Genomic DNA, 21,932 nt, shown 5'->3' with positions numbered 1-21,932 from the left:
AGGGAAGTGTGGAAGGAAGGAAAGGGTGGGTGGAAGGAAGGGTGGGTGAGTGGAAGGGAAGGAGGGGTGGGTGGAAGGAAGTAAGGGAGGGGTGGCTGGAAGGAAGAAAGGGGTGGAAGGAAGGGAGGGGTGGGTGGAAGGAAGGGAAGGGTGGGTGGGTGGAAGGAAGTAAGGGAGGGGTGGCTGGAAGGAAGAAAGGGGTGGAAGGGAGGGAGGGAGGGGTGGTTAGAAGGGAGGGATGGGCGGAAGGAAGGAAGGATGGAAGGAAGGGAGGGGTGGGTGGGTAGAAGGGAGGGATGGGCGGAAGGAAGGCAGGATGGAAGGAAGGGAGGGGTGGGTGGAAGGAACAGGTCAGACTCAACATGACTCAATCAGAAGCATCAGAGCTGTCAGCTTCTGTATTCAGTTTCCCGCTCACACCTCCTCTGAAGCTGCACGGACTGGAGCGTGGGCGGTCACAGGGGAAGGCAGAGCAGATCATGCCTCTCTCCCCTCCTATCCTATTGGTGTGGATGATGGTGGGAGGGGCTTGGCTGTGAGAAGAACGCGGTGGTTGGAAGGAGGGGGGGGGCCCAGAAAGAAAACTGAACCGTCGGGTATGTTCTGTGCAGTGGTGGGGGCAGTGACACAAGCAGCGATCTCCTGTATGGCTTTCAGCTGGAAGCTGCTTCTCCTGGTTCCCGGCCAGTATGGCTGGGAAAGAATCTAATGCAGTGTGATTTGCACTGCAATAGATTCAGTGGAGTACAGGGGAGACATCCAGAGTCTTATTAAGAAGAAATTGTCACCAAATAATCATCACAAAAAAGTTGAGTTCAAATTTTTATTTTTAATTGTTAAACATTTTAATTACACCCACGCACTTAAAATCCCCCCAAATACAAACGTAACGCATACAAACATAAACACATAGGGTTCCTATGCATGAAAACATCTTTTGCGATACACATGTTACATATCGCCACGCACGCCTGTATTGAGAGCAATATTTCTAGCAGACCTTCTCCGTAATGCCAAACTGATGAACTACAGTGGGCTGAAGTTTGTCGCCATTTCATGAGCACACCCAAATTTAAGGTTTGACATGTTGGGTATCTACGTACTTGGTACAACCTCATCTTTTATATTTTTTGCCAAAAATTGGGTAAATTATTGCATTTGTGTGCCCTACAATTAACTTTAGTATATTTTTTACTGAAGTTTTGCATTTCCTAGACCTTGGCAATAATTTTATGTGACATAAAAAATTGCAGGTCCACTATTTTATTCTCTAGGGTGTCTGCTTTCAGAAAATATATAATGTTTTGGGGGTTTAAAATATAATTTTAGGCATGAAGATTGCATAAATGCAAAAAAGGCTCTGGCAGCGAAAAAGGTTAATACTGCTTTAGAAAACACTTTTAAATACAAACCTGTCTTCAGTGATCTAAAGGTAAATGTCCTTTGTTCCTGAAAACAATCATTTCAAGCCTAGAATTGCAGTGTGTTTTTAAATCTCTGGGTTGATCTGTTGTAGAAATGATATGATTTTCATTTGCATTGCAGCTATACACTATATTTGCTGAATTTCTATTATAGAGGTTCTAAAGCTGAGAAGGTCTTCATCGGCACAAGATGAGCTTTGGAAAAGAGAAGCCATATAAGTGCACAGATTGTGAGAAAAGTTTTCTTTGTAAGACACATCTTACGGTTCACCAGAGGGTTCATACTGGAGAGAAACCATTTTCATGTTCTGAGTGAGAAAAGTGCTTTAGTGTTTGTATCACATCTCATTAATCATAAGAGAATTCATACAGGGAAGAGACCTTTTAGATGTTCAGAATGTGACAAGTGCTTCACAGAAAAGGGTCATCTTATTAACCATTAGCGGATTCACACAGGAGTGAAGCCATTTCAATGTTCAGAATGTGACAAATGCTTTTTACAGAAGGCACATCTTACTCAGCACCAGATTACCCACACAGGAGACAAACCCTTTAGATCAGTGGTTCTCAACCTTCCTAATGCCGCGACCCTTTAATACAGTTCCTCATGTTGTGGTGACCCCCAACCATAAAATTATTTTCGTTGCTACTTCATAACTGTAATTTTGCAGTGGGAGGAGTAGTGCCATGTCACTGATGTCAGTGGGAGGAATAGTGCCCCATCATTGGTGTCAGTGGGAGGAATAGTGCCCCATCATTGGTGTCAGTGGGAGGAATAGTGCCCCATCACTGGTGTCAGTGGGAGGAATAGTGCCCCATCATTGGTATCAGTGGGAGGAATAGTGCCCCATCATTGGTGTCAGTGGGAGGAATAGTGCCCCATCATTGGTATCAGGGGGAGGAATAGTGCCCCATCATTGGTGTCAGTGGGAGGAATAGTGCCCCATCATTGGTGTCAGTGGGAGGAATAGTGCCCCATCATTGGTATCAGTGGGAGTAATAGTGCCACATTGTTGGTGTCAGTGGGAGGAATAGTGCCCCATCATTGGTGTCAGTGGGAGGAATAGTGCCCCATCATTGGTATCAGTGGGAGGAATAGTGCCACATTGTTGGTGTCTGTGGGAGGAATAGTGCCCCATCATTGGTGTCAGTGTGGGAGGAATAGTGCCCCATCATTGGTGTCAGTGGGGGGGGGGAAATAGTGCCCCATCATTGATACTAGTGTGGGGGGGAATTGTGCCCCATCGTTGGTGTCAGTGGGGGGAGGAATAGTGCCCCATCGTTGGTGTCAGTGGGGGGATGAATAGTGCCCCATCGTTGGTGTCAGTGGGGGGAGGAATTGTTCCCCATTGTTGGTGTCAGTGGGGGGGGGAGGAAATAGTGCCCCATCATTGGTGTCAGTGGGAGGAATAGTGCCCCATCATTGGTATTAGTGACACCAATGATGGGGCACTATTCCACCTACTGACACCAATGATACTTACCTTGCTGACTCCTGCTCCAGCCTGGGCTCGCTCCCTCCCTCTCCCATCTACAGCCAGCATACCTGGCTGCTGCAGCAGCACCATCTGCACGCTACAGACACTTACCTGTCAGCTGTCTTCTTTCTCCGGCCGCTCCCTTGCTCGATCTTCTTTGATCTTCGCGCTGCTGCTCGGATTCTCCTCCTCACTGGTGATTGGCCGCCTGTGTGCCTCTCCTGAGCTACAGTTCCGGCGGCCAATCACTGGTGAGGAGGCGGAGCTGTTGAGTGATCCCGGGGATGTGGCCAGATGACAGGGGCAGCATGTCATCCCGCACACACATCGCGCCCAGGGAAATGTGGACGTATCTGCATGTGGGCGGACCCGCCTGAAAACTGATAGAGGAGCGGTGTCTCGGTTCCTAAGACCATCGGAAATATGTGTTTTCCGATGGTCTTAGGAGACCCCTGTGAAAGGGTCGTTCGACCCCCAAAGGGGTCGCGACCCACAGGTTGAAAACCGCTGCTTTAGATGTACAAAATGTGACAATTACTTTTCACTGAAGAAACATCTTTCTCGACACCTGAAAAGTCACACAGGACAAAAGCAATTCAGATGTTCAGAATGCAACACGTTTTATGCGGAAGGCACAGCTTACCCTGCACCAGATGGCTCACACAGGAGAGAAACCTTTTAGCTGTTCAGAATGTGATAAATGCTTCACGGAAAAGAGTAATCTTACTCAACACCAGATGATTCACACAGGAGAGAAGCCATACACATGCCTGAAATGTGACAAATGCTTCTCCAATAAAAGAAGTTTTGCTCAACATCAGAAATCTCACGCAGGAGAGAAGCCATATAGATGTTCGGAATGTGGCAAATGCTTCTCACAAAAAACAAATCTTACTCGACACCAAAAAATTCACATAGGAGAGAAGCTATTTATATGAAATTGAATTTTTTTAGCTGGAATATACACACGCCGGTCATTTTATTAGTTACCCCTTGCTAGTAGCTGGACCCCCTATTGCTTTCTGAACTGCCTTAATTATTCATGGCATAGATTTAACAAGGTGTTGGAAACATTCCTCAGAGATTTTGGTCCATACTGACAGGAATTACTGTTGCCTCTCTATCATCTCGTATCAGTCTGCCCATTCTCCTCTGACCTCTGACACCAACAAGGCATTTTCATCCACACAACTGCCACTCACTGGATGTTTTCTCTTTTTTGACCCATTCTCTGTAAACTCTAGAGATGGTTGTGTGTGAAAATCCCAGTAGATCAGCAGTTTTAGAAATACTCAGATCAGCCCGTCTGGCACCAACAATCCTGCCACCTTTAAAGTCACTTATATCCCATTTCTTCACCATTCTGATGCTCAGTTTGAAGTTCAGCAAGTCGTCTTCACCATGTCTAGATGCCTAAAATGCATTGAGTTGCTGCCATGTGATTGGCTGATTAGCAATTTGTGTTACCAAACAATTGAACGAGTGTACCTAATAAAGTGACCGGAGAGTGTATTGTGACAAGTGCTTTTTCACTTAAGATTATGGATGAGTCAATGATTCAGGCTGAACCTTCCAGATTCTTACAGTCTTCCTGCCCTAAGATCCCTACACCCACCAGCCAGGCTTGTGGGGAAGAGGCCTTGGTCTTTATTGATATAGGCACCCCACCATATTGAAGGCATGTGGGCTGGTATGGTTTGGGGGGATATGCTGCAAGCTTAGATTAAACGTTTCGTATAGTATTTTAGGGGGGGCTCATGTTTTTTTCTTTTTGGTGAGGTACTTCTAAAAAATACATAACATACTCAAAGAGTCCGGTATGCATTTAGGTTTAAATTGCTGGCAAATGATATTTCATTGCCCGGGTCTTTAAAAAAAGAAAAAAGAAATAGTCTTCAAATATTTTGATGACCTTCTGAAGCCAGAAGGGAAATGTCATTTTTGGCAATTTAAGACCATTGTTGGGGGGCGGAGTCACAAAGTGCAAGTGCTGGCAGCGAACGGAGCTGATCCTACTAGCACTGCATTTTTGGGGACACTAATACTAGGTAGGCACTAGTATAGTTCTGTTCATGATCAATATATTGATCTGTACAAACACTATACTAGTAATGACGGTGATCAGTGACCTATGGCATGAGTGAGATAGTGCGCGGGCAATCTAACGCTAGCTGACCCTGGCCGGGAGGAGCGCTAACTGACCCTGATGCTATCTGACATCGCTATTGGCACTAATACAGTGATCAGTAAGAAATCCTCCACACTGGCATTGTACTAATGCCACTGGCAGGGTTAATGTGTCAATCAAGGGGTTAAATGTCTATCCAATGTGTGTGGGTGCAGTGTGCTGCTTTTACTCACAGGTAATTTGTCTTTCTTCTCTCCCTGGTACAAAATTGTTCCAGAAAGAGAAGATCCAGCTCGATCCTGTGGCTATATTTACAAATACAGGCACAGCTCTGCTTCTCCATTTGCTGTAAGAGATGAGCAGAGTTCCAGCCAAAAATCACTGACCGAGACCTGCTGACATACACTTACAGCCAATGACAGCGTGGGACAGAGGGAGGGCATTCTCGCTCTAAACCCAAAAGAGTGACCCGAAGTATGGGTACATTGCTTTGCCTGTAGCTACCGCCCATCCACAGTACATTGCGGGCGGCAAGCGGTTAATTGCTATTAGCACAATTGATTACTAAGGAGATGGATCAAAAGACTCCCTGTGGAGAAAGGCAAATGATCCCAGCAGAACTCCACTGCATCTAAGCACAACAAACCAAAAGCTCTGTTTGTTCACTTCTAATATTCAAAGCAAACGCCCCCTTTCATCCATGTCTCCAGGCTTTATTTTGCTGAGAAATCACTCTGAAAAACACTGCCTAACAGTTCTAGCCATGGCCATCTTGAGTAAGGGCAGATGATTCATGTAGCATTTACTTCCTGAATGCCAACAGGCAGGAGGGTGTGATTAGCTGAGAGCCTCCCACTCGAAGACTCCCGGGATGTATGACATCATTTGCTTATGCCAGAAACCAGGAAGTAACTGAAGAAACATAAAAAAAAGTTTAAAAAAAGTAAATATGATATACAGTCAGGTCCATAAATCTTGGGACATCGACACAATTCTAAAATTTTTGGCTCTATACACCATCACAATGGATTTGAAATGAAACGAACAAGATGTGCTTTAACTGCAGACTGTCAGCTTTAATTTGAGGGTATTTACATCCAAATCAGGTGAACGGTGTAGGAATTACAACAGTTTGCATATGTATCTCCCACTTGTTAAGGGACCAAAAGTAATAGGACAATTGGCTTCTCAGCTGTTCCATGGCCAGCTGTTCCATGGCCTCATTATCCCAATTACAATGAGCAGGTAAAAGGTCCAGAGTTCATTTCAAGTGTGCTATTTGCATTTGGAATCTGTTGCTGTCAACTCTCAAGATGAGATCCAAAGAGCTGTCACTATCAGTAAAGCAAGCCATCATTAGGCTGAAAAAACATAACAAACCCATCAGAGAGATAGCAAAAACATTAGGCGTGGCCAAAACAACTGTTTGGAACATTCTTAAAAAGAAGGAACACACCGGTGAGCTCAGCAACACCAAAAGACCCGGAAGACCACGGAAAACAACTGTGGTGGATGACCGAAGAATTATTTCCCTGGTGAAGAAAACACCCTTCACAACAGTTGGCCAGATCAAGAACACTCTCCAGGAGGTAGGTGTATGTGTGTCAAAGTCAACAATCAAGAGAAGACTTTACCAGAGTGAATACAGAGGGTTCACCACAAGATGTAAACCATTGGTGAGCCTCAAAAACAGGAAGGCCAGATTAGAGTTTGCCAAACGACATCTAAAAAAGCCTTCACAGTTCTGGAACAACATCCTATGGACAGATGAGACCAACATCAACTTGTACCAGAGTGATGGGAAGAGAAGAGTGTGGAGAAGGAAAGGAACTGCTCATGATCCTAAGCATACCACCTCATCAGTGAAGCATGGTGGTGGTAGTGTCATGGCGTGGGCATGTATGGCTGCCAATGGAACTGGTTCTCTTGTATTTATTGATGATGTGACTGCTGACAAAAGCAGCAGGATGAATTCTGAAGTGTTTCGGGCAATATTATCTGCTCATATTCAGCCAAATGCTTCACAAATCATTGGACGCCGCTTCACAGTGCAGATGGACAATGACCCAAAGCATACTGCAAAAGCAACCAAAGAGTTTTTTAAGGGAAAGAAGTGGAATGTTATGCAATGGCCAAGTCAATCACCTGATCTGAATCCGATTGAGCATGCATTTCACTTGCTGAAGACAAAACTGAAGGGAAAATGCCCCAAGAACAAGCAGGAACTGAAGACAGTTGCAGTAGAGGCCTGGCAGAGCATCACCAGGGATGAAACCCAGCGTCTGGTGATGTCTATGCGTTCCAGACTTCAAGCTGTAATTGACTGCAAAGGATTTGCAACCAAGTATTAAAAAGTGAAAGTTTGATTTATGATTATTATTCTGTCCCATTACTTTTGGTCCCTTAACAAGTGGGAGGCACATATGCAAACTGTTGTAATTCCTACACCGTTCACCTGATTTGGATGTAAATACCCTCAAATTAAAGCTGACAGTCTGCAGTTAAAGCACATCTTGGTCGTTTCATTTCAAATCCATTGTGGTGGTGTATAGAGCCACAAATGTTAGAATTGTGTCGCTGTCCCAATATTTATGAACCTGACTGTACTTTCCTATCTATTTACTGGTAGCATTAGGATTCAAAATAGTCAATGTTGATTGAGAGAGTGAAGTTCCACTTTAAGTATCTCAGCAGCGGTTTTCTATGTAGCTGAGCCCTTATTTAACTTTAGATGATTCTAATGGGAGAGAAGCTATTTTCATATTCTAAACCTTTTTTATGTGGACCTTTTTTACTTTATAAATGTGATTAATATTTGCATATGATTAAATACAAAATTAAAGTTGCAAAATTATATTTTTTTATATGTAATTTCTATGGAACCAACATACTGTATAGCAGAGTATACTAACTACAAAGAACCAAACATGCCAGTTCCTGCCATCCAGGAGTGATCTAAAGACCCCACAGACACAACTGAGAAAATCAGTTGATAGAACTGAGCGAGAAAGTGAAGCACTTAGTTGGAACCACACAAATCCTGTATAAGAACAAACTCCATACAAATATTGTGATTTATTTACTAAAATAGTTTAGAATCTTAACACAATGAAGTTTATGAATATTCCCTTCAGTTATCCACTTGTGCACAGATGAAATACAAAACTAAAAAGAAATGTGCTTTTGACATGATTGGGTTATTGAAATGAATTTGTCTGAAGATTCTCAACTGCTTTAGTAAATCACACTTTGTTCTCGGCTGTGACTGAACCGAGGAATTAAATCCTGAGTATTAACTCTTAATCAATTGGTTTGATGGTTCTATTTTATTTTTTATTTATTCATTTACTAAAAATTAACAGTTTTAACAGTAGAGGAGAACAAAAACATAAAACACACCTTTTTACATCTAAGTAAAAATCAGAGTTAATGTAAATTCCATCCATTTGTCACGTTGATTTTATTTTTGCATTTTTGTTTGCTAAATGTATCTGCAGTGACACAGCTCACAGGCTTATTATCATGAGACTTAGCCAAGAACACAAGACATTCCTTTCCCATTCCCAATATCTTTTGTCTTGGTAATATAACTATAGTATCACCTGTGTATGCTAATGATGAGAGGAAATGTGTTCAATGAACACCCCCCCCCCCCCCCACATGGACTTCCCCTCACATATTAGAATGCTAATGAACTTGTCCTGGCTGTGACTGTGATAGAGAGTATCTGAAACTTTCTAAACAATAGATGAAACTGATAATATGTTAAGTAGATCACACTTTTTCAGGCAATCATAAGCCACCACCTATTAGTTGCTGGTGGTAAAATAAATAAAAGGTGAGGAAGTGTTCCTTCAGCTACAAGAACTGCTGGCCAAGAGAGTAAGAAGCTTCTACGGGACCCTGTACTACATTACACCAGGTAGGTGCACTTTTATGATTGTAAATATGCTCAATTATGATATTCTTCAATCAAAGAGGTAATGGGAAATTTGAAAGTGGACGATATCTCAGTGGTATTTTTCTGGTGGGGTTAAATGCTAAAATCATCTTATGCTATCAGTTAGGCGATTGTGAACCAGGAATTAGTGCCAGTATTACAAAATGTACTCAGTGGGGTTGATTTACTAAAATTGGAGAGTGTAAAATCTGGTGCCGCTCTGCATGATAGACAATCAGCGTCTAACTTCAACTTGTTCAATTAAGCTTCGGCATAAGAAAAAAAAAACGGAAACTGGATTCTCTGCAGAGTTGCACCAGATTTCTCACTCTCCAGCTTTAGTAACTCAACCCCAATGCGTGCATTATAAAATCTAGGGCATCAGTATTCGTCTTTCCATTTCTAGGAGGGTATCCCATATATCTCTTCTCTTTATATATTGTATATATTCTTGCCTGCTCCAGGGGTCCAGAAAAGGTCACAGCAGCGTCTCAGCAAACAGCCCACAACCCTCTCATACTGTGTTCTGCTCCACACAACACCTCATTGACCTGCTGGCAATTCCTGGCCTCATCAAGCCTCTCTTGGAGGTGTATTAATCCCGAGTATTTAAAATTGTTTCACTAGTCACTTCCCTTAACCACTTGCCCTCCTGAGGATTTACCCCCCTTAATGACCACGCCTCTTTTTGCTACTCGGCGCTGCACTAGTTCAACTGATAATTGCGAGGTCATGCAATGCTGCTTCCAAACAAAATTTATGTCCTTTTTTTCACACAAATAGAGCTTTCTTTCGGTGGTATTTGATCACCTGTGCGCTTTTTATTTTTCATGCTATAAACAAAAAATATCAAAAATGTGGAAGAAAAACGATATTTTTTACTTTCAGCTATAAAAAATATATAGTAAACTCAAAGTCGGTTATAAATTTAAGCCAAAATGTATTCTGCTCCATGTTTTTGGTAAAAAAATCCCAATAAGTGTATATTGATTGCTTTGTGTGGAAGTTATAGCGTCTACAAACTATGGTATAGATATTGCAATTTACACCATTTTTTTGCTGTACAGCGCTGCGCTAGTTTAACGGACAATTGCGCGGTCATGCAATATGGTACATAAATGAAATTTACATCCTTTTTTTTCCCACAAATTGAGCTTTCTTTTGGTGGTATTTGATCGCCTGTGCGTTTTTTATTTTTTGCGCTATAAAAAAAAAGGCTGACAATTTTGAGGAAAAAAAACAATATTTTGGACTTTTTGCTATGAAACATGTCCAGTAAAAAAAAATTAAAAATCAAATTTAGTCATAAATTTCTGCCAAAATGTATTCTGCGACATGTCTTTGCTACAAAAAACCCAATACGTGTAAATTAATTGGTTTATGTGAAAGTTATAGCATTTACAAATGGCAGGAAAGATACTGGGATTTTTAATTTTTTTTTTATACTAATAATGGCGGCGATCAGTGACTTATGGCGGCGATCAGCGACTTATGGCGGGACTGCGGGAGACATTCTGACATTGGGGGGTACTGACTTGGGGTCACTGACATCCCCAGTGACACCAATACAGGTATCATGCAAAAAAAAAAAAACACTGACACTGTACTAATGGCACTGGGGAGGAAGGGGTTAACTTTATTATTCAGTGAAAGGGTTAACTGTGTGAGGGGAGTGTTTTACTAGGGGGCGGGGGTGTGTACTGCAGGGAACACTGCTGATCGAGACAGATAAACTCTTCTGTCCCGATCAGCGTGTCAGGAGCTGTCAGGGAACTGACAGAGAGCAGAGCTACTGCAGCTGTGCTCTCTGTCACTGATTGCCGCTAATCGCCGGGACATAGCCGGTAACAACCGGTCGTTGGTTTGAATCCCAACCACAGCACCACCTGCCTGGAGTTTGCATGTTCTCCCTGTGTCTGTGTGTGTTTCCTCCGGGTACTCCGGTTTCCTCCAACACTCCAAAGACATGCTGGTAGGTTAATTGGATCCTGTCTAAATTGGCTCTAGTATGTGTATGTATGAATGTGAGTTAGGGGCCTTAGATTGTACATACAAAAGTATGAAGTAGCCCAACTCCTAAACATTTAACGTTTTGTTAAGAAAGACAGTGTCCAAATATAGTACAATTGGTGAGATATCTATCTCTAGACAAGGTTAATTCATGTAAATACATCTTCCCAGCCCTCCTTATAACAAAAAGAACTAAGCAGAACGTTTTCTTACTGAAAGCTAAGGAAAACAACACCTAAAAAAGGCAAGCTACACTTACATTTATTTTTTTTAGGTTTAGCTATGTGCTTTTGCTTAGGATTAGCTATTTTTTAAAATCTTTTTAACCTTTTATGTGATTCTGATGAGAAGGTGTCATGGCTGACTGCCACCATTTCTCAGCCAGCTCAGCATGATCCGTCCCAGTAACTGGGCTGGGGACTGGCTGAGTCCAGTTCTCCTTACCATAAAATGAAGAAGCCCAGCTCCTGAACATTTAACCTTTTGTTAAACCCCATAAATATAATCAGAAAATTGTATGAAAAATGCCGTTTTCAAAGCGATCGTATAATAATCCGCTTGTTAGTAGACAGCAATTGTCTGAAATTACTCGAAGGGACAAGTATGAAAATGTTTCTCGTACGATACCAGATTATACGATTTTCAATTAACCAGCAAAGTTTTCGTCTGGAAATACAATACAAATAGATTACAATACACCACTTCCGAATTTTTATTCTGTCGTACAAGAAATTTCATAACTTTAGCAACCTCTTTACTTTCGATATGAGACTAGCATGTAAAACAAATGGACGATAATTTGTTCAACATTCTTAGCGTGTATATGGGGCTTTAAGAAAGACCGTGTCCAAATATAATACAATTGATGAGATATCTATCTCCAGACATAATCAATGTAATTACAGCTTCCCTGCCCCCTCATAACAAAAAGAGCTAATTAACCACTTACTGTCCTGAGGATTTAATTATCAAATTTCATTATAAATTTAGGCCAAAATGTATTCTGCTCCATGTCTTTGCTAAAAAAAATCCCAATACGTGTAAATTAATAGGTTTACTTGAACGTTATAGCGTTCACAAACGGCGGTATAGATGCTGGATTTTCTTTAAAATACTAGCAATGGTGGCAATCAGCGACATTTAGCGGGATTGCGGCAGGCATTCTGACACTGACTAACTGTCATTGACATCAGCTGTGACACCAGTACAGTGATCAGTGCTAATAAAAAGCACTGACACTACACTAATGACACTGGGCAGGAAGGGGTTAACATCTGAGTTGATCAAAGGGTTAACTGTGTGCTTTTGTTTTACTGTGTGCTGTGTGCGTGTTTTACTATGTAAGCAATACAAAGCAATGTGCAGGAGCCGACAGGGGTATTGTTTACATAAAGGTCTCTCCCCCATCGGTGATACATGGAGATCACCGGGTGCTGGCGGGGAAACATTGGCTGGGACCTGGTGATCGACAGGTGAGGCCGCCAATGGCCGTGTGGGTAGGGCACGTGCACAGCTTGCATGCGCCCCTACCCAGAAATGTATATACACATATATATATATATATATATATGTGTGTGTGTGTGTGTGATTTTGTGAACCCTTGCCGCCCTGTAGCAGTATTTCTGCTATCGGGTGGTAAGAAAGCAGTTAAGAAAGACAGTATCCAAATATAGTACAATTGATGAGATTTCTGTCTCCAGACAGTCAATTAATAATTCATGTAAATACAACTTCCTTGTCCCCTCATAGAAAAAATAACTAATTAAACTTTGACTTTTTTTTTCTAGTTTTGCTGTGTGAATGGGGGCATGAAACAAAAATAAAGAAGGTTTTATCCCAATTTCGCTGCAAATGTGGAAATACCCTTTAAATCTCTAGGTTGGTCTAATGGAGAAATGATGTAATTTTTATAACACATTTATTTTCTTTTACCTTGCAGGTTTCCAATATAATTGCTGAATTTCCAGTTTAGAAGTCTTACCTGTGAGAAGGTCTTCAACATCGCACAATGAGCTCCAGAGAGGAAAAGCCGTACAACTGCACTGAGTGTGAGAAACGTTTTCAAAGTAAAGCAAAACTCACAATTCACCAGAGAATTCATACCGGAGAGAAACCATTTTTATGTTCTGAATGTGCAAAGTCCTTTAGAGCTTTATCCCACCTCATTAATCATAAGAGGGATCACACAGGAGAGAAGCCATTTTCATGTTCAGAATGTGACAAGTGCTTCAAAGACCAGAATACTCTTGTTAACCATCAGAAGATTCACACAGGGGAGAAGCCATTTCAGTGTTCAGAATGTGACACATGCTTCTCACAGAAGGGCTCTCTTACTAAACACCAGAAGATTCACACTGGAGAGAAACCATTTCAATGTTCAGAATGTTACAAATGCTTCGCTCTCAAGCAAAATCTTACTAAACACCAGAAGGCTCACACAGGAGAGAAACCATTTAGGTGTTCAGAATGCGACAAGTGCTTCAATGACCAGAGTCTTCTTATGAATCATCAGTGGATTCACACAGGAGTGAAGCCATTTCAGTGTTCAGAATGTGACAAATGCTTCTCACTGAAGGGCTCTCTTATTAAACACCAGAGGGTTCACACAGGAGAGAAACCATTTCAATGTTCAGAATGTGACAAATGCTTCTTACAAAGTTCTAGTCTTACTCAGCACAAAAGGAGTCACACAGGAGAGAAACCCTTTAGATGTCCAGAATGTGACAAGTGCTTCTCACAAAGTTCTAGTCTTGTTCAGCATCAGAGGAATCACACCGGAGAGAAGCCATTTAAATGTTCAGATTGTGATAAGTGCTTTACAGTAAAGAAAGGTCTTACACAACACCAGGTGATTCACGCAGGAGAGAATCCATTTAAATGTCTGGAATGTGACAAGTGCTTCTCTCGTAAAACATATTTTACTGCACATCAGAAAACTCATAGAGGAGAGAGGCTACTTACAGTAGATGTTCAGAATGTGGCAAGTGCTTTGTGCAAAACATAACTTTTGCTACACACCAGAGAATTCACATTAACCCCTTGATGCCAACGTAACACAAATATGCGGCCTCACAGAACTGGGTTTTTTTCCGTGGGGCCACATATTTGCGTACCTGTCTATGTGCTGGGAGCTCACCGCTCGGCGCGCTCTCAGCACAAAGACCACTGTGTCACTGAAAGCATCGGTTCCCTTTCTAACGATCGGGACCCGGGACTCCCAATTACGGGTCACATGATCACTGTGATAGCCTCTGATTGGCGATCACTGTGATAGCCTCTGATTGGCGATCACTGTGATAGCCTCTGATTGGCGATCACTGTGATAGCCTCTGATTGGCGATCACTGTGATAGCCTCTGATTGGCGATCACTGTGATAGCCTCTGATTGGCGATCACTGTGATAGCCGCTGATTGGCGATCACTGTGATAGCCTCTGATTGGCGATCACTGTGATAGCCTCTGATTGGCGATCACTGTGATCAGTCACTGTACAGCCCGGCCCCCTTGTTTTTTTTTCTCTTTATGAATGGAGGGTGAGAGATACATTGTATTTCTCTAACTCCTGGCATAGAGAGAAAAAAATGTTTGTAAAAAAGAAAAGAAAAAAAAGATAAATAAATATTAAAAAATAAAGAAAAAAATACCTAGATCAAGGTTTGATCTAGTTCAGTGCCATAGTTAGTGTTTGGGTCAAGGGTCAAAGGTCAAAGTTCAGGATTTAGAAAAAATGGTATTAGTGTCAGTGTCAGTGTGTTTTAGGTTAAAAAAAAAAGACAAAAACAAAATGCGCACTATTGTTTCTGGTCTGTACTCCGGGTACAAACAACAAATAACATACACATATGTGGTATCGCTGAGATCGTCAAGAGCTGGAGAATTTATTTTGGGTTGTTCTTTGGTGGTAGGTTATGGTCGTAACAAGAAACACACAGCTAAATTTAAAAAAATGTTTATTTTTTACTATTTTGGGCCAGTTTTCCTTTGACAATAAAAAAAAATCATTACCATTTACCACCAAATGAAAGCCCAATTTGTCCAGAAAAAAACACGGTATAATTCACCTGGATGTACAAAGTAGTTGTGATGATATGGACGGTTTTACTAACACATGTCAACTTTGCAAAATTGTGCTTCGGCATTTAGATTTGTTTTACCCTTAGGCGTGAAGGGGTTAAAGTGGAATGTTTGAGGTCAAATGTAACGTAAAAGTGCATCTTACTTAAGATTTATTTTATTAAACAGCAGATAATTTACTTTGAAGGAAAATCATTTAGATTTTTTCCAGGCAAAAAAAATGTGCATTTATTATTTTATTCCTAACTTAGAGCATAGAAAGCAGATCATGGGTGCCATGCAGGCTCCTCAGTGTACCTGTGTGCTCATACCTCATATGGGCAGGCAGCTACACAATGACAGATGGAGATGGTGAACTACCACATCGCTGAACAGCACTGTGGTAGCTCATTGAGAACTACAAGCTGACAGCGGCAAAAGCTGTCGGGATTGTAGTTTTACATTCACAGAATTCTGTGAATGGATGACATGGCCTGGCCAGGATCTTTTTTGTTTTAAATAGTGACAACAAGTTGGGGGAGAAGATCCTCATTTAGCTGTCACTAGATGCCGTGGATCGGGCAGTGGTTTCAGCATTGTAAACATGTTACATGTTCCACCCAAAAAATGGGCGCAATATGTAACATGTTCCCAAAGGTGAATGTATCCTTTAATCAATGCCAGATGATTTCCAGGAAGAAAGGACATTTAACCTAAATGTGACAAGCGTTACATCTTAGGCCTGGTTCACACCTAAGCATTTTTTAGTGCTTTTTATGTTTTGCAAAACCCACTACAGTCCATTTTTCATGGTTTCCTATGGGACACGTTCACATCTATGTGTTTTCAGCTGCTGCATTTTCGGATAGAGTCAGGGACTTTTTACCTGCAACAGATTGCAACACACATAGGTGTGAACCAGGCCTTGGGGTCAGCTACATGGAGGATTTTAATCTCTTACTATTGAAAGGTTGAACCAATTGCAATTGCTTCATAATGCTAGAGTCCCAAAAGAGATATTTAATCACTCAGTTGTGCTACTATGATTAAATGTTACTAGTACAAAGGACTGGTAGAGTGATAGAACAAAAGGCTCCTTATGGAGTAAAGCTGGCCATACATGGATCAAAATTTGGTCAGTCCATGCTGAGCCAGCTGAATTTTGATCCATGTATTTTTGTATAGAGGTTGATCTACTGGTTGACGTCTTACAACCAGCCTGCCGGATAGGAACCACTATATCAGTGCTGAATGGAAGTGATTCCCCCATCCACCTCAAATGTATGGATGGGGGAGTTAGGTCAGTTTTTTTTTTTGTAATTCAACCTGTTGGTTGAATGAAAAAATGAAATCATCTATGGGCTGCTTAAGTCACATATGTGGCATGTTGTAGCAATTATTCTTGTATGATGCACAATATTTTAATTATGTGTAATTGATTGTTGCCAAATGTGACTGTAAAAGAAATACAAGAATGGGTACATTTAGAAAATCAGAATGTCAAGTATTTTCTTATGCAAATGGGCCACCAGAGCTCAGGTGGTGTCATAGAGAGTGATATGTGTCCTCCCATCGGTTCCCCATTCAGGAGTTGAGGACCACCATGGCAATGTCTCAGTATAAAATGATGGATTGCTGTGATAAACACATGTAGTGCATGTCACAGTCAGCCCCAGCAAGGGGTTAACTCTCTCAGTTGCAAGAGATTAAAGAATCCATCCAGCTTTGCCCTTATTTGGGTTCAGTTAGAGAGAAGTTAGAGCCATATTCTGAATCTTTGAAAATTTAGAATTTCATAAAAATGTACACATTAACCACTTGCCGCCCTGCCACTGTAGAAATACGGCGGCAGGGCGGCACTGGCAGGCAAAACCACGTTTTAAAACGTGTGTTTTGTAAACAGATAGGGGGCGCATGCGAGGCTCGCCGCCGCCCTATCTGTCCCGCCGATCACCGCCGCGGATGTCAGTTGCCGGGTCACAGCCGGTCCTTAGCGGCTATCTCCCGGCGATCGGCGGCAAACAGTGACAGACAGCACAGCTGCAGTAGCTGTGCTGTCTGTCACTTCCCTGACAGCTCGAGGACGAGCTGATCGAGAAAGAAGAGTTTCTCTCTCTCGATCAGCCTTTTCCCGTCCAGCACACACCCCCGCCCCCTAGTAAAACACTCCCCCTCACTCAGATAACCCTTCTCTGCAAAATACAGTTAACCCCTTCCTCCCCAGTGCCATTAGTACAGTGTCAGTGTTTTTTTTTTTTTGCACTGATCACTGTATTAGTGTTTTTGGGGATGTCAGTGACCCCAAGTCAGTACCCCCCAATGTCAGAATGTCCGCCGCAGTCCCGCAGCCCTGCCATAAGTCGCTGGTCACTGCCATAAGTCACTGATCGCCGCCATAATTCGCTGATCGCGAATAAAAAAAAAACTAAAAATCCCAGTATCCCGCCATTTGTAAACGCTATAACTTTCACGTAAACCAATTAATTTACACTTATTGGGGTTTTTTTTTTACCAAAAACATGGAGCAGAATGCATTTTGGCCTAAATTTATAACCAACTTTGAGTTTACTATATATTTTTTATAGCTGAAAGTAAAAAATATTGTTTTTCTTCAAAATGTTTGGCGTTTTTTTGTTTATAGCGTGAAAAATAAAAAGCGCACAGGTGATCAAATTACACAGAAAGAAAGCTCTATTTGTGTGAAAAAAAGGACGTAAATTTCGTTTGGGTGCAGCATTGCATGACCGCGCAATTATCAGTTGAATTAGGGCAGCGCCGAGTAGCAAAAAGAGGCCTGGTCATTAAGGGGGGTAAATCCTCTGGAGGTCAAGTGGGTAATATACTCAGTAAAGAAGCATCTGAGTTATGGGGTTTTACACTTTATGTTTGATATTTTTTTCTGCTGCAAAATGTATTGCTGAAGTAATTTGGTTATATCCCCGTACAATTTACATTGAGGAGAATTCAACATAACTGGAGCAAACAGGGCTGTACATGGCAGCCAATCAGCTTTTATCTTTCATTATAACTGAACAAGCTAAAGCTAAAAGCTGATTGGTTGCCATGCACATTACTACATTCTCTCTGCTTCAGTTTTAATAAACTCCCCCATTATATGTTTGCATGGAAAAGGTCTTTTTAGCATTTTTTTTATTATAGCAAAAATGCATCTTGATCTGTAACAGAGCCAGATTAAGGCCAAAGAGGGCCACAGGGATTAAAAGCACAACCCAATTTATTATGCCTCATTTTTTTCTTGTATTGTATTATTGCAAAGAAGAATAACATACTAATGTTTTCAACTCAAATATACATTTTCTATATTACTGTTTTGGTGAACTGTATTGTATTGATGCAAAGAAAAATAACATACTAATTTTTGGACTCAAATATATCTTCTATATTACTGTTTTGGTGAATTTTAAACTATTTCCTGTTTTGTATTACTCTTTTCTACCTTAAGGTAGGTGTAAACTCTACTGTATCAATAAAATATACAATCTTTGACATCTTCATGTTGTTTTATTTTAAATCTACAACTTTCATTAAGGTGGGGTTAACACTTATGCTTTTGAGTAAATAGTGCTAATATGTGCATTGCCGTAACACACAGCCCTCTGTATATTGAATTTTGGTTCCATTCATTCAGAAGGGCTCCCTAAAACTGCCCATAGCTGACTCAGTGGGTTTTTTTTTCGTTCAATCAGCAGGTTGAACAAAACCTGCTTTTTATTAGCACAGCCATCTAGAGCAGTGTGCTTACAGAGAAGCTCCAACACACCGCCCCCTAGTAAAACACTCCCTGTACACAGTTAACCCTTTGATCGCTGCTCATGGTAACTCCTTCCTGCCCAGTGCCATTAGTACAGTGTCAGTACTTCTTTTTTTAGCACTGATCACTGTATTGGTGTCACTGGGGATGTCAGTGACACCAAGTCAGTCCCCCCCCCCCCCCCCAAGTGTCAGAATTCCTGCCACTTTCCCACTATAAGTGATGGATGGGAAATCCTTCTCACTGTGTCATTGTACTCTGACCTTGGGAATACTTCCCCACCATGAGAATACACAGATCAGTGCTGCATTCTTTAGCCTCTGGTGCTGATTGAGTGGAAATTTTCCAACAGGGTGGTTGAACAGAAGTCAAACAGGCTGAATTTTGATCCATGTATAGACAGCTTAAAGCAGTGTTTCTCAACTCCAGTCCTCATGGACCCCCAACAGGTCATGTTTTCAGGATTTCCCTCAGATGAAACAGCTGTGGTAATTACTAAGGCAGTGAAACTGATCAAATCACCTGTGCAAAATAATGGAAATCCTGAAAACATGACCTGTTGGGGGTCCATGAGGACTGGAGTTGAGAAACACTGGCTTAAAGGCACATGCACGTAATTCCAAATTGTATGCACAGCGCACAGATGGGAGCCTCCTGTACTGCATTGAAAAAAAAGTGCAGGTGCCTTAAATGTTAGCTAAGTCTAATGCACCTTCTAGTTCCCTTCACCCAAAAAAAAAATACATATTGCAGCTTCCTAGTCCTTAAATGTTGTGACTGCATTTATTTTGTATTCTTCAAGCTGAGAACATTGTCAAGTAAAAAAAAAAATATACCCCCTGGAGAAGTCCTGGAGGCGGGCATAGGAGGAGGAGACCAGGGAACTAGAGAGAAGGAGGTCTTGTGAGGAGCGGAGTGTGCGTGCTGGGCGGTACTTGGATATTAGGTCAGTGATGTAGTTCGGGGCAGTATGGTGGACAGCTTTGTACGTCAGTGTTAGGATTTTGAATTTGATCCGTTGCGCAATCGGAAGCCAGTGGAGGGATTGGCAGAGGGGGGTGGCGGAGATGGAGTGGTTGGAAAGGTGAATGAGTCTGGCAGCCGTATTCAGGATCGACTGAAGCAGGGATAGCCAGCGGCGAGGCAGGCCAGTGAGGAGGGAGTTGCAGTAATTGAGTCGTGATATGATGAGGGATAGATCTGATAGAAAGCCAGCCTGGGTGGCAACCATGATATAACTGAGAAATAATGGAGAAATGGGCGTAGCTGCCCCAAAACATGTAATGTGCCCATTGGATTTCCAGGTGAAAATAAAGCCAAAAAGTATAAAAAATAAAATGAATGCAGCCTCCATATCTATGGACTGGTACTCTGAAATACCTATATACTTATTAGGTACACCTGATCAATTGCTTGGTAACACAAATTGCTAGTCAGTCAATCACATGGCAGCAAGTCAATGCATTTAGGCATCTAGATGTGGTGAAGATGACTTGATGAAGTTCAAACTGAGCATCAGAATGGGGAAGAAAGGGGATTTAAAATGTTACTAAACCCCTGCATTCACTATATCTGGTCTCCCCGGACCCTGCATTCACTATATCTGGTCTCCCCGGACCCTGCATTCACAATATCTGGTCTCCCCAGGACCCTGCATTCCCTACATCTGTTGTCCCCGGACCCTGCATTCACTATATCTGGTCTCCCCGCACCCTGCATTCACTATATCTGGTCTCCCAGGACCCTGCATTTACTATATCTGGTCTCCCCGGACCCTGCATTCACAATATCTGGTCTCCCCAGGACCCTGCATTCACTATAACTGGTCTCCCCGGACCCTGCATTCACTATATCTGCTCTCCCCGGACCCTGCATTCACTATATCTGGTCTCCCCGGACCCTGCATTCACTATATCTGGTCTCCCAGGACCCTGCATTCACTATATCTGGTCTCCCAGGACCCTACATTCCCTATATCTGGTCTCCCCAGACCCTGCATTCACTATATCTGGTCTCCCCGGACCCTGCATTCACTACATCTGGTCTCCCCGGACCCTGCATTCACTACATCTGGTCTCCCCGGACCCTGCATTCACTACATCTGGTCTCCCCGGACCTCGCATTCACTATATCTGTTGTCCCCGGACCCTGCATTCACTATATCTGGTCTCCCCAGGACCCTGCATTCACTATATCCGGTCTCCCTGGACCCTGCATTCACTATATCTGGTCTCCCAGGACCCTGCATTCGCTATATCTGGTCTCCCAGGACCCTACATTCCCTATATCTGGTCTCCCCAGACCCTGCATTCACTACATCTGGTCTCCCCGGACCCTGCATTCACTACATCTGGTCACCCCGGACCCTGCATTCACTATATCTAGTCTCCCCGGACCCTGCATTCACTATATCTGGTCTCCCGGGACCCTGCATTTACTATATCTGGTCTCCCCGGACCCTGCATTCACTATATCTGCTCTCCCCGGACCCTGCATTCACTATATCCGGTCTCCCCAGGACCCTGCATTCACTATATCCGATCTCCCGGACCCTGCATTCACTATATCTGTTGTCCCCGGACCCTGCATTCACTATATCTGGTCTCCCCAGGACCCTGCATTCACTATATTTGGTCTCCCTGGACCCTGCATTCACTATATCTGCTCTCCCCGGACCCTGCATTCACTATATCCGCTCTTCCCGGACCCTGCATTCACTATATCCGATCTCCCCGGACCCTGCATTCACTATATCAGCTCTCCCCGGACCCTGCATTCACTATATCTGGTCTCACACAGTACACACAACATGGAAATGCAATTATTTTAGTAAATATAAACTGCTAAATACCTTTTCTCATCAGCAGCTGGAGCAGTCTTGTGATTTCTATTTGTGTCCAGCAGAACACTGGTTAAAGCTTGTAGGAGGAGTTTTCATCCACTCCTGAATGACCTATGAGGCTACTTAACCCCTGACCTCTGTCTGGACAGTGCTGATTGGCCCTGTGCTGATCACATGCACTCTCCCATAAAAAAAACCTCTCTAACAATACACACTGAACTGTACATGTGCAGCTTGCCCCCATGGCTATGTTCTGTCAGCAGATGGATTAGGGACAGTAGAAGA

At 42.5% G+C, this 21,932-nt stretch overlaps 1 pseudogene; it reads left to right on the top strand.

The window, feature by feature from the left end:
* The first annotated feature begins 1,614 nt into the window (after nucleotides 1–1,614).
* On the top strand, nucleotides 1,615–16,822 carry LOC149446792 (uncharacterized; annotated as a pseudogene).
* The last annotated feature ends 5,110 nt before the right edge of the window (nucleotides 16,823–21,932 follow it).

The sequence above is a fragment of the Staurois parvus genome, unplaced genomic scaffold (assembly GCF_062004578.1).
Source record: "Staurois parvus isolate SC_StPar_1 unplaced genomic scaffold, SC_StPar_1.0 ptg000689l, whole genome shotgun sequence".
Lineage (NCBI taxonomy): Eukaryota > Metazoa > Chordata > Amphibia > Anura > Ranidae > Staurois > Staurois parvus.
The sequence above is the reverse complement of the archived record's forward strand: the minus strand, read 5'-3'. Positions and strand labels throughout refer to the sequence as shown.